The following is a 9,599-nucleotide window of genomic DNA, read 5'->3' on the forward strand; positions in this document are numbered from 1 at the left end:
ATTAGAGCATGTAGCAACGATCAAAATCGTAAAGGGACATTAATTTGCAAGGCAGAATCAGAAACTCATGTAATTTGTGCACAAGAGTTTTATTAACTAAACACTAACACAAACTAGTCTAACAAACAAACAAACAAACAATCAATCACTCATACATGGGTAAGGGCAAATGAGGCTTGATGGATGAAACCAAAAGGAAAAACCAGAGAATGAAGCTATGAAAAGAGTCAGTTAACCACCTGAGTGAAACCATCAGCGCCGTTTTAGAACGGGGTCTACAGCTTATACTAAACCTCTGTTTCATTTAGTTCAATGTACGATACTTGCATTGCCTTGGCCTAAAACGAGCGTTCGGATGAAAGTCTTGATGGTTTGGAGGTTCAGTGGTGTAGGAGTCGCGATCACCTTCTTCCAGGTTTGAAGAGTGATGAACTCCAAAAAGATGTTATTCTGACTCTGTGGTGGTCGGGAGAGTTTTCTCCCAGATGAAGATTATGAAGAGCTAAGAGAGACGTCAGCTGAGATCCAAGGATCGTTGGTGAATGTAAAGACAAGGCCGAAGCCTGCAGCAGACTTATGGGTTGCAGAAGCATTCTAGCTCACATCCTTATCTTCTCAGAATCTAACAGAACCGCAGACTGAAGGCGGGTCACTGATGTGAGGCCTTTAAAGTAATTCATAGATACTAGAGGACATTGAATTCTCATGTTTGCCATCCACTTCTCTCATTCTCTAATATAAACACCTCCTTAGGTAATTTCTCTACAAATGAACACAAACACCATCAACACAAACAGTCTTTTTGACTCTCTTTCACCCCGTTCCTTTGTTCCCTGCAGGGATCAAAGCCCAGAGTCCTGAGTGACTGTGCAGTTCTGCGACAGAGATCAGAGCAGTGCGTCTGGCGTGCACCGCACCTTTGTGTCTCTGATAGGAGTGTGCGATATTGACAAAAAATTATATCTCGATATTTTCTGGGATTTTATCGATAACGATAAATAGACAATATTTTGCTATAGAGTGTGTTATTGTGCTGATATCTTATCTCTAATTGTGCTGACAGCTGACTCCTGAATTTTTTGATATTCTTCATATTCTGTGTGGTCAGTTGCACTAGTCTAGACGTATGCGTGCGCTCTGTAGGGATGTTTTGAATGGTTTTTGCAAAATACTCGATAATGTGAAATCGCACATCGTTAAAACAACAATTACGATATTATCGCAGACGATATATATCGCACACCCCTAGTCTCTGAGTGTCACTTGTGGAAGCAGCTGTCACACAAACAGATAATTAAAGAGCAGTCGATGTCCACCACCACCTTGAGAGGCAATTACCACACGACATGGAGAATTGCAGCCGCATAATGATTGTGCGTTCGGAACACAGACACACAAACACGTGCATTATAAGCAGCCTGTGACATTATGTGACAGTATCTGACAGCGCTGGAGCTCGGGGGTTATGCCTCATTGGCCGCCATATGGCTTAACCAATCAGAAGCTGACAGTACGGAGGGCAGTTAGAGCTGTGGGACACAGTCCAGAGCGTAATTTGTCTTTTTCCTGGAACTGGCAGCGAATCTGCCACCTGAAAATATCCTGCCTCAGAAATGCAGTAATACAGTCTGTGCAGCCTTCGTTTCACGTCTGAATGATTGCATGCGAGTGTGCATGAACATAGTTTAATTAAAACACATGTACCATGTACTCTTTGTTTTCGTGTTGGTTTGGTTTTGTGAACTTTTATTCCATTTTCAAGAAAAGTCTAAATCTAATAATCTAAAATCACTTCTGTCATCATTTTATAATGTCACAACACCTATGCCAAACTATTGCTCTATGGTAAAGCACTAAAGCGTGATTGACATAAAGTTAATGATTTGGCAAAAAAGTTTTTCAAATATTAATAATTAGCCATTTTCATTAAACTAAGCAGTTTTGTTAAAATATCACCAATAAAATGAAAAAAAGAAAGAAATAATAGTGACATAATCATTATTAAGGGCTTTATTTTATTTATCTTATATTCTTTATATTTTGATTTCAGGTCAGTTGTATCCACTGTATTTTTGAGTAAATTAATAGTTCAAGACAAAAATTGGTGTCATGCCATTGACCCACCTTTATTTTCTGAGAATCATGGTAGAAGCTAATAGTTTTTGGCCATTTGTAACTACTTTTCAAATCATTCTTTGTGGGAATAAAATATTTTAAAAATAATAATAATGAAATAAAGCAACAATTGCAGTTCTTAGATGCTGCCTAAGTAAAAAAAAAAATCTTCCTGTTTTTCATCAGGAAGTAAAAAGAAAGAAACAAATCACAGGAAGACTTGAAGGCAGCATAAACCCATCTATGTCTTTGAAGTAATAACACATAAGGATACTGGAAAAGGCACGTAAAATGATCCCTGCAGGGGAAAAAAATGTTTTGAACAGCCTTTAGCAAGTTTAAGCTGATCTAGCTGATCTCCCAAACTGACCAAGTCAGATTTAAACTGGTTTAGATGGTCAACACCTCTATAATGTGTCACACTCTGTGCTATTTTAGCAAGGCTTTCCTGGTATGTTCTCTTTCATTATTCACAACACCGTCTGTGGCGGGGCAAATCCAGGACTAGTCAGGCGCAGCGTGGATGCATGTATCTCTGTCAGTGAGCTGGTGACAGCAGCATTTATTTGAGATCCGTGAACTGCTCTGCTATTGTGATATATGACTGCACTTTCCCTCTGGGTTCTGTTCATGTTGTGCTCCACAAAACACATGTTACACACTCCATCTATTTAAGATGAAAGATCTGTGTGATCGATCATCACTGTATCAGACACAAACCCATGTATCGCCCATATCTCTCATGTCATCTTATTTATAATTTAACTCTTCTCGTCAGTCTGTTCTCTCTGCTGCAGTCACTGGGCCGTGAATCAAGGTAAGTGAACACCTGATGCTAAACTGACCAGCAAGTGTTGAGAAATCCGCTTAATGGTGTTCAAGATCTATGACACCGTTCTGCTTTATCAGCAACACACGCAAATCTATATATCAGCAACACTGGAAGCAGATTTATGCTCTGTCGATCCGTATTCAATCATAACCATTCATTTCAGCTGCATTATATGATGGGAAAAAGGGAGATAAAGAGAAAGAGAGAGTACTAAGTATAAAATAACTAAAACTAAAAATTAATAAAAACTATATAGACATTTAAAAAAATAAATAAATAAAAAAAAGCAAAAATGACAAAAACACACAGCTTCAACTAAAATTAAAATTAAAACAAAATATAAAAATAAAATCTAATTGAAAATATTAACAAAGACTACTAAGAGTATTTCAATTATATACTAAACATTGCTTCATATCAAATAAAGTGAACCGGAAATTAATGTAAAATTAATATAACAATTATTTTTATTAATATGATTAATAAAATCAATTTAGAAATAATATTATTTGAATAAATTAATAAATAAAAGAATATTGAGATTAATAAAAATATCTATACATATTAATAATATTAAATTAAAAATAATATTAAAATACATGAAATAATTTAAATGAAATAAACAATAATTCTATGACTTAATATAAGGAAAATAACTAAATTGTCCAAATCAATTACTATGGATAATCACATTGTGCTGTATAAAATTGAATGCTTTATTTTAAGTCTGGCCTATAACATGCTTGGAGAACCATATTAAAGCATTTTCATAATAATTCTTACATTTCACAGCCATTAAAACAATCATCATTGGTGTATAGAGTCAATATTTTAAACCTTAAAATATTAAGGTTGTCATAATATTAGTTGCTGTACATTTATGTTTTAATACATAGATGTGTTTTAATGTGGGAGGGACTTTGGCCTTGATCAAATTTAATCTTAACCTGAGCTTGATATTGTATTTTCCTCCTATTTCTTTTCCTCAGAAAGTAGCTTGTGATCGAGCCACAAATGGTGGACCGCCTAAGGATACCAGATGAAGACCCCTGGAAAGTGTATTGATAGATGAATCACATTTTCTCAATGCAAAATGGATCGTCAAGGAAACTGCCCTTTTTTTGAACTAGCAGCTCTCGATCAAACAAAAATAACATACACACTGCCAATCTCAGCAGCAAAAACAAATTTCTCTCCATGTCTTCAGTTATTCTTGGATTTCAACAGCGAGGATTTACTCAGAGCTGAAGCAGTTCGTCACACAGCTTGCTTTACTTCATTTCATGGCCTAAAATACAGTTGGAGCGCTAACCTGTATTACCACAGGGTTATGGGAATGTGTCCAAATGACATGAACTACCCATTATGTAAGGAGTACTTCGTAACCCTGTCGTAACCCTGAGAGCAGTTCGGCCTTCACCAGTCACTAACACAGAGGTTCATGTGCTGTCTATGGCCTCCATATGTAGCTGACTGTCCCTAGACTGCTGTGGAGAATAGTGCTGGAAATGACTGACATATTAATAACATACAAAACTTGTCATCTTGCAGAAAAAAGCCTATAGGATTTAGATTTAGATTTCATGTGCATTATTAAAGTCATGTGAATGATGGTTTGAGGGACAGGCCTGCACAGCCCACAGACGTGTTAAGTGCTCATCACCTGTTATCATCCGTCATAAACTCATCCTACTGTCACATAATCCTGCTGACTAGTGGACACTTTTATGAGAATGAAACGCATATGAGAGAAGAAAGCCTAATGATGGAAAAACCCTTTTGGTAAATTAGTTAGTGCATGATTGCTAGAATTAATAAACTAATGCTCTAAAACAGATAGGATAAGTAAACAAATCATGTGATCATTCAAGAGCTTGTCTGCTAAAAGTAGGGCTTTCGTGTGTTGATTTTCTTTTTTTCTTGAGGCTGCTTTTGGACAAATATGCCAAAATTCGTTTCGGGGTTTCACTTTTTCCACATTTCGAGTCTAAACAACATCCTCAGAAAAGCGGTCATTTGCCTCCCCCTCCTGGTGAACACAGTAATGGTGCTTACATTAGAGGAAAAACAATTATAATGGGTCAAAGTCTCTATTAAGCGCCGTGACGTAGGTGTGGAAAGAGAGACCTCTGTTCATAATTATTTAGAAAATATAGGCTAAATATGAATAATTTGCTCTGCAAATGCCTTTTTGACGGAGATGCGAGACAGAATGTGAGAAAAGTCGTTTATGTTATTGCATAGTTGATAAATCGAATTATAATATTCGATTTATCAGTCTACCACATACAAACGTTTAATTTAATCACCGAGTAGACAGAAATAAAAGATATGTATTAGCCTAGCAAATACAGAAACAAACCTTAATATTTTACAGCGATACGACGTCATGTTAAGATGTTAACTTTTGTCTTCTGGACAGCAAAAATCCAACAAATACTGTTAAAATAATGCATTTTATGTGCAAATCCATATGAAATAATATATATATATATATATATATATTATCAAAAAGTAGACGACGTCATAATGATATGAATATCATCAGATTATTAACTTGCCCTAAAAACGAAGTCATCCTTTCTACAAAACGTAGAATCGCATAGTCCAGGCTACTTCATAATAATGTTGGGAACATTCTCATATTATTATGTGTCCGCTATAAAGACACATTGTAGCCGAAGCCTTTTCGTCATAAGCGAGCGGCATGACGTCGAGCCGCATCAAACGCTTCCATTCAGGCAGGGGCTTTATTACGCCGAAATACCCAAACGATTGGCCTGATATCAAAACGAGTGATCATAAATAATAACGCGAGAGTTTGCAAGTTGCCTGCCGACTGTAGTCACAACTGTCAAAGGCAGCGGCGGATACGTGCGTGACCCAGCACCCATACTGTTACTGTACACGGTCGCGGAGATAATATCCCTATCAAACTAATACACGGCATAATCCCGAGGTAAGGACCGGAATCGAGGGGCTGCGGCGAAACCGCGCGACGCTGTGCCTTGCCCTCCGCTTTCCGTCGCGTTCACTTCTTCCACCCTCGATTACTGCACTAAACATATCCCCGTGCCTCCTTTAGCAACAGCGCGAAGGTTTTTTTTTTTTACTCCTCCTTCGTATTAAAGTCGCCATTTTGCTTCACTGCCTATGAAAGCTACTTGTATTTTCATATTTGTGGCGGCGTTTCTGCATATTTGTGCGCGTGCTTTTGAGTTGGATTTTAATGAGAGAGCTCGTGGATTACATATTGATGAAGAGGGGCGCCGAGTGCAGTCTGGAAACACGGTGAAAGTGTTCGGCTTGTGGGCATTTGCCTCAGCTTGCTCTTTTTTCTTCCTCCTTCTTCTTCTTCATCTTCTTCATCATCTTCCTCCGCGGGTACGCACAGCGGGGGCCGTGAGTGTGGCTACCGACCGTGACGCCCGTCTGTCCGCGACTCGCCGCGCGTCAGGTGCGTTTGCCATGTAAAGTCGAGCGGCGCGACGCGAGAGTAAAGGCTGTAGCCTGACCCCACGTGGGTGACCCGCTCACCCGCTCACCCGCCAGCGTTGGGTGACTTTCCAGGTAGGTGTGGCCTTCGAGAAGTCGATTATCTGTCAATACTGCCAATAAAGGCATAAGCTCGCCGGACTGTGCAAAGCGGCGTTACAAGGTGTTAAGGCTTTTTTTGGGAATGAAATATACAAGAAGAATGTGTTGTGGTGTTTATGGGTAAACTGTCAGACATGATACATACACTCACTCACTGTTTGAGCACTTAAAAAGACTTATGTGGGTCATGCTAGTCATCCTTTCTACAAAACGTAGAATCGCATAGTCCAGGCTACTTCATAATAATGTTGGGAACATTCTCATATTATTATGTGTCCGCTATAAAGACACATTGTAGCCGAAGCCTTTTCGTCATAAGCGAGCGGCATGACGTCGAGCCGCATCAAACGCTTCCATTCAGGCAGGGGCTTTATTACGCCGAAATACCCAAACGATTGGCCTGATATCAAAACGAGTGATCATAAATAATAACGCGAGAGTTTGCAAGTTGCCTGCCGACTGTAGTCACAACTGTCAAAGGCAGCGGCGGATACGCGTGTGACCCAGCACCCATACTGTTACTGTACACGGTCGCGGAGATAATATCCCTATCAAACTAATACACGGCATAATCCCGAGGTAAGGACCGGAATCGAGGGGCTGCGGCGAAACCGCGCGACGCTGTGCCTTGCCCTCCGCTTTCCGTCGCGTTCACTTCTTCCACCCTCGATTACTGCACTAAACATATCCCCGTGCCTCCTTTAGCAACAGCGCGAAGGTTTTTTTTTTTTACTCCTCCTTCGTATTAAAGTCGCCATTTTGCTTCACTGCCTATGAAAGCTACTTGTATTTTCATATTTGTGGCGGCGTTTCTGCATATTTGTGCGCGTGCTTTTGAGTTGGATTTTAATGAGAGAGCTCGTGGATTACATATTGATGAAGAGGGGCGCCGAGTGCAGTCTGGAAACACGGTGAAAGTGTTCGGCTTGTGGGCATTTGCGTCAGCTTGCTCTTTTTTTTCTTCCTCCTCCTCCTCCTTCTTCATCATCCTCCTCCGCCACGGATACGCACAGCGGGGGCCGTGAGTGTGGCTACCGACCGTGACGCCCGTCTGTCCGCGACTCCCCGCGCGTCAGGTGTGTTTGCCATGTAAAGTCAAGCGGCGCGACGCGAGAGTAAAGGCTACAGCCTGACCCCACGTGGGTGACCCGCTCACCCGCTCACCCGCCAGTGTTGGGTGGCTTTCCAGGTAGGTGTGGCCTTCGAGAAGTCGATTATCTGTCAATACTGCCAATAAAGGCACAAGCTTACCGTGCAAAGCGGCGTGGATTTACGCGTTACGAGGTGTTAAAGCTTTGTTGGGAATGAAATATAGGAGGATGTGTTGTGGTGTTTATGGGTAAACTGTCAGACATCATACAAACACTAACACACACTGTTTGAGCACTTACAAAGTCTCATGTGGGTCATCCTTACTATGCAGTATAGGCCTACATTTTCATGTCCCTGTCATGTATGTTTTAGTATATTGGGTTATTAAAAGTTTGTTGAAATGTTGAATATGAAAATCAGATATTTTACTGTGGGATGAAGATGAACAACTGGCCATTACTGGAAGATGAACAAGAAACGTTACAGGTGTTTCATCTTCATTTTTGTGTTGTTGCAATCTTGGGAGTAATGTTTTGATCAACCATCAATATAGATTTTTCCTGTACCCTCAATGTGACTTTTCCATCATGTTAGCCTGTGGTAAAATCTTTAACTTAAAAATGACAACAAAAAAAAAACCATGTCCTTGCATAGTATTAAAAAAAAATATCAAAGTGAACTTCAAGTTGACATCATAATGTAAGCTGACTCACTGAGAAATGATTAACTTCAGCTCTTGATTTTCGTTCTTTTAAGTAACCATTCTGTTCATTTTCTTGTTATTCTGTAAACAATGCCATTATAATTAATAATGTTGAAGTGCTTCATTCTGACCAGAGCATATCAGAAAGCTCTGGTCAGAATGCTTTCCCTTTAAATAGAAGTACAGAATGTTCCATCAACAGCCTTTTTAAAGTGTGTGATAAATTACCCAAATACCATAGCACTTAGTCCTACCAGCTGCTTTTCCTATTACCTTATTGCTCTTTTCCTTTTTGGAATAAACTTCTGGACCACAAATGAGCTTCAGTCTCTGGGCCATAAATAATTTGGTGTAATGATCTTCAGCACTTGACGATCTATCGTTCTTCTATGTGGGTTAGGTGATGGGAGGGCCATTCTGTGATCTGGTGATGCATTATGCGGGCCTGTTTTGTGGTTTAATAGCACAGCTGTGAGTAGTACCTGTTGTTTTGGTTGGCATTTTAAAAGGGAATGGTTGTCACGTCCTGTCACAAACAGTATGCTGTGATGGTTAGCGTGTTTAGAGCTTGATTTCTCATCTTTCAAACGTACTGCTTATGTGTGTGTCAGTACATGTACAGTAGCTTTTCAACTTTTAGTCTTATGAAAGTTTGTCATGATCACGCTTTATTGCCTAAAGTGAACCCTCTCAATTAGCACTCACCGGAAATGTACTAGCGCCTCTGACAGCGAGACATTCCCACGGCGTGCATTAGATGAAACATTTATCTGTGGTGTTCATAAAATCTCCTTTGACACATGATAAATCATACAGCCATATGCCCGACCACTGATCAGCAAATAATAGAACAGTGAATTAATGGCGGTATAAAAAGGCACAAATTAGTGACCCATTGGGCCAAACCTAATGAAGAACTGAAATGACACTGATTTGGAATTAATAAGAAAGTATGATCACATTCTAATCAGTGCTGTCAAGGCATTTTTCCGTACATTTCTGCCATATGTACATTGACTGACAGTCACCACTGATAAGCTACCACTAAATATTGTAGAAACTTAATTTGCTGTAAAGTTGCTTTGCAATGATTTGTATCGTGAAAAGCGCTGTACAAATAAACTTGAATTGAATTGAATTGCTGTTTATTTTAATAGTCATTGTCAGGCTTCATTCATTGCAATAAACTGCCTGTTTCCCTTCTGGATTGATGCATTCAGCCAGAGTTTTAACTTGATTAATTAGTTTTTTTTTTTTTTT

General features: G+C 39.5%; 1 protein-coding gene across 1 annotated transcript in view; it reads left to right on the forward strand.

The window, feature by feature from the left end:
* Window positions 1-6,809: 6,809 nt before the first annotated feature.
* The window catches only part of LOC107673337 (zinc finger protein 512B-like), a 64,350-nt gene continuing 61,560 nt past the window's right edge, over window positions 6,810-9,599 (forward strand). The window contains exon 1 of the mRNA XM_016466887.1: window positions 6,810-7,733. The gene's annotated coding sequence lies outside the window, so the exon portion shown is untranslated. The remainder of the gene's footprint in view (window positions 7,734-9,599) is intronic.

This window comes from Sinocyclocheilus anshuiensis, unplaced genomic scaffold, assembly GCF_001515605.1.
Source record: "Sinocyclocheilus anshuiensis isolate Anshui unplaced genomic scaffold, SAMN03320099.WGS_v1.1 scaffold453, whole genome shotgun sequence".
Lineage (NCBI taxonomy): Eukaryota > Metazoa > Chordata > Actinopteri > Cypriniformes > Cyprinidae > Sinocyclocheilus > Sinocyclocheilus anshuiensis.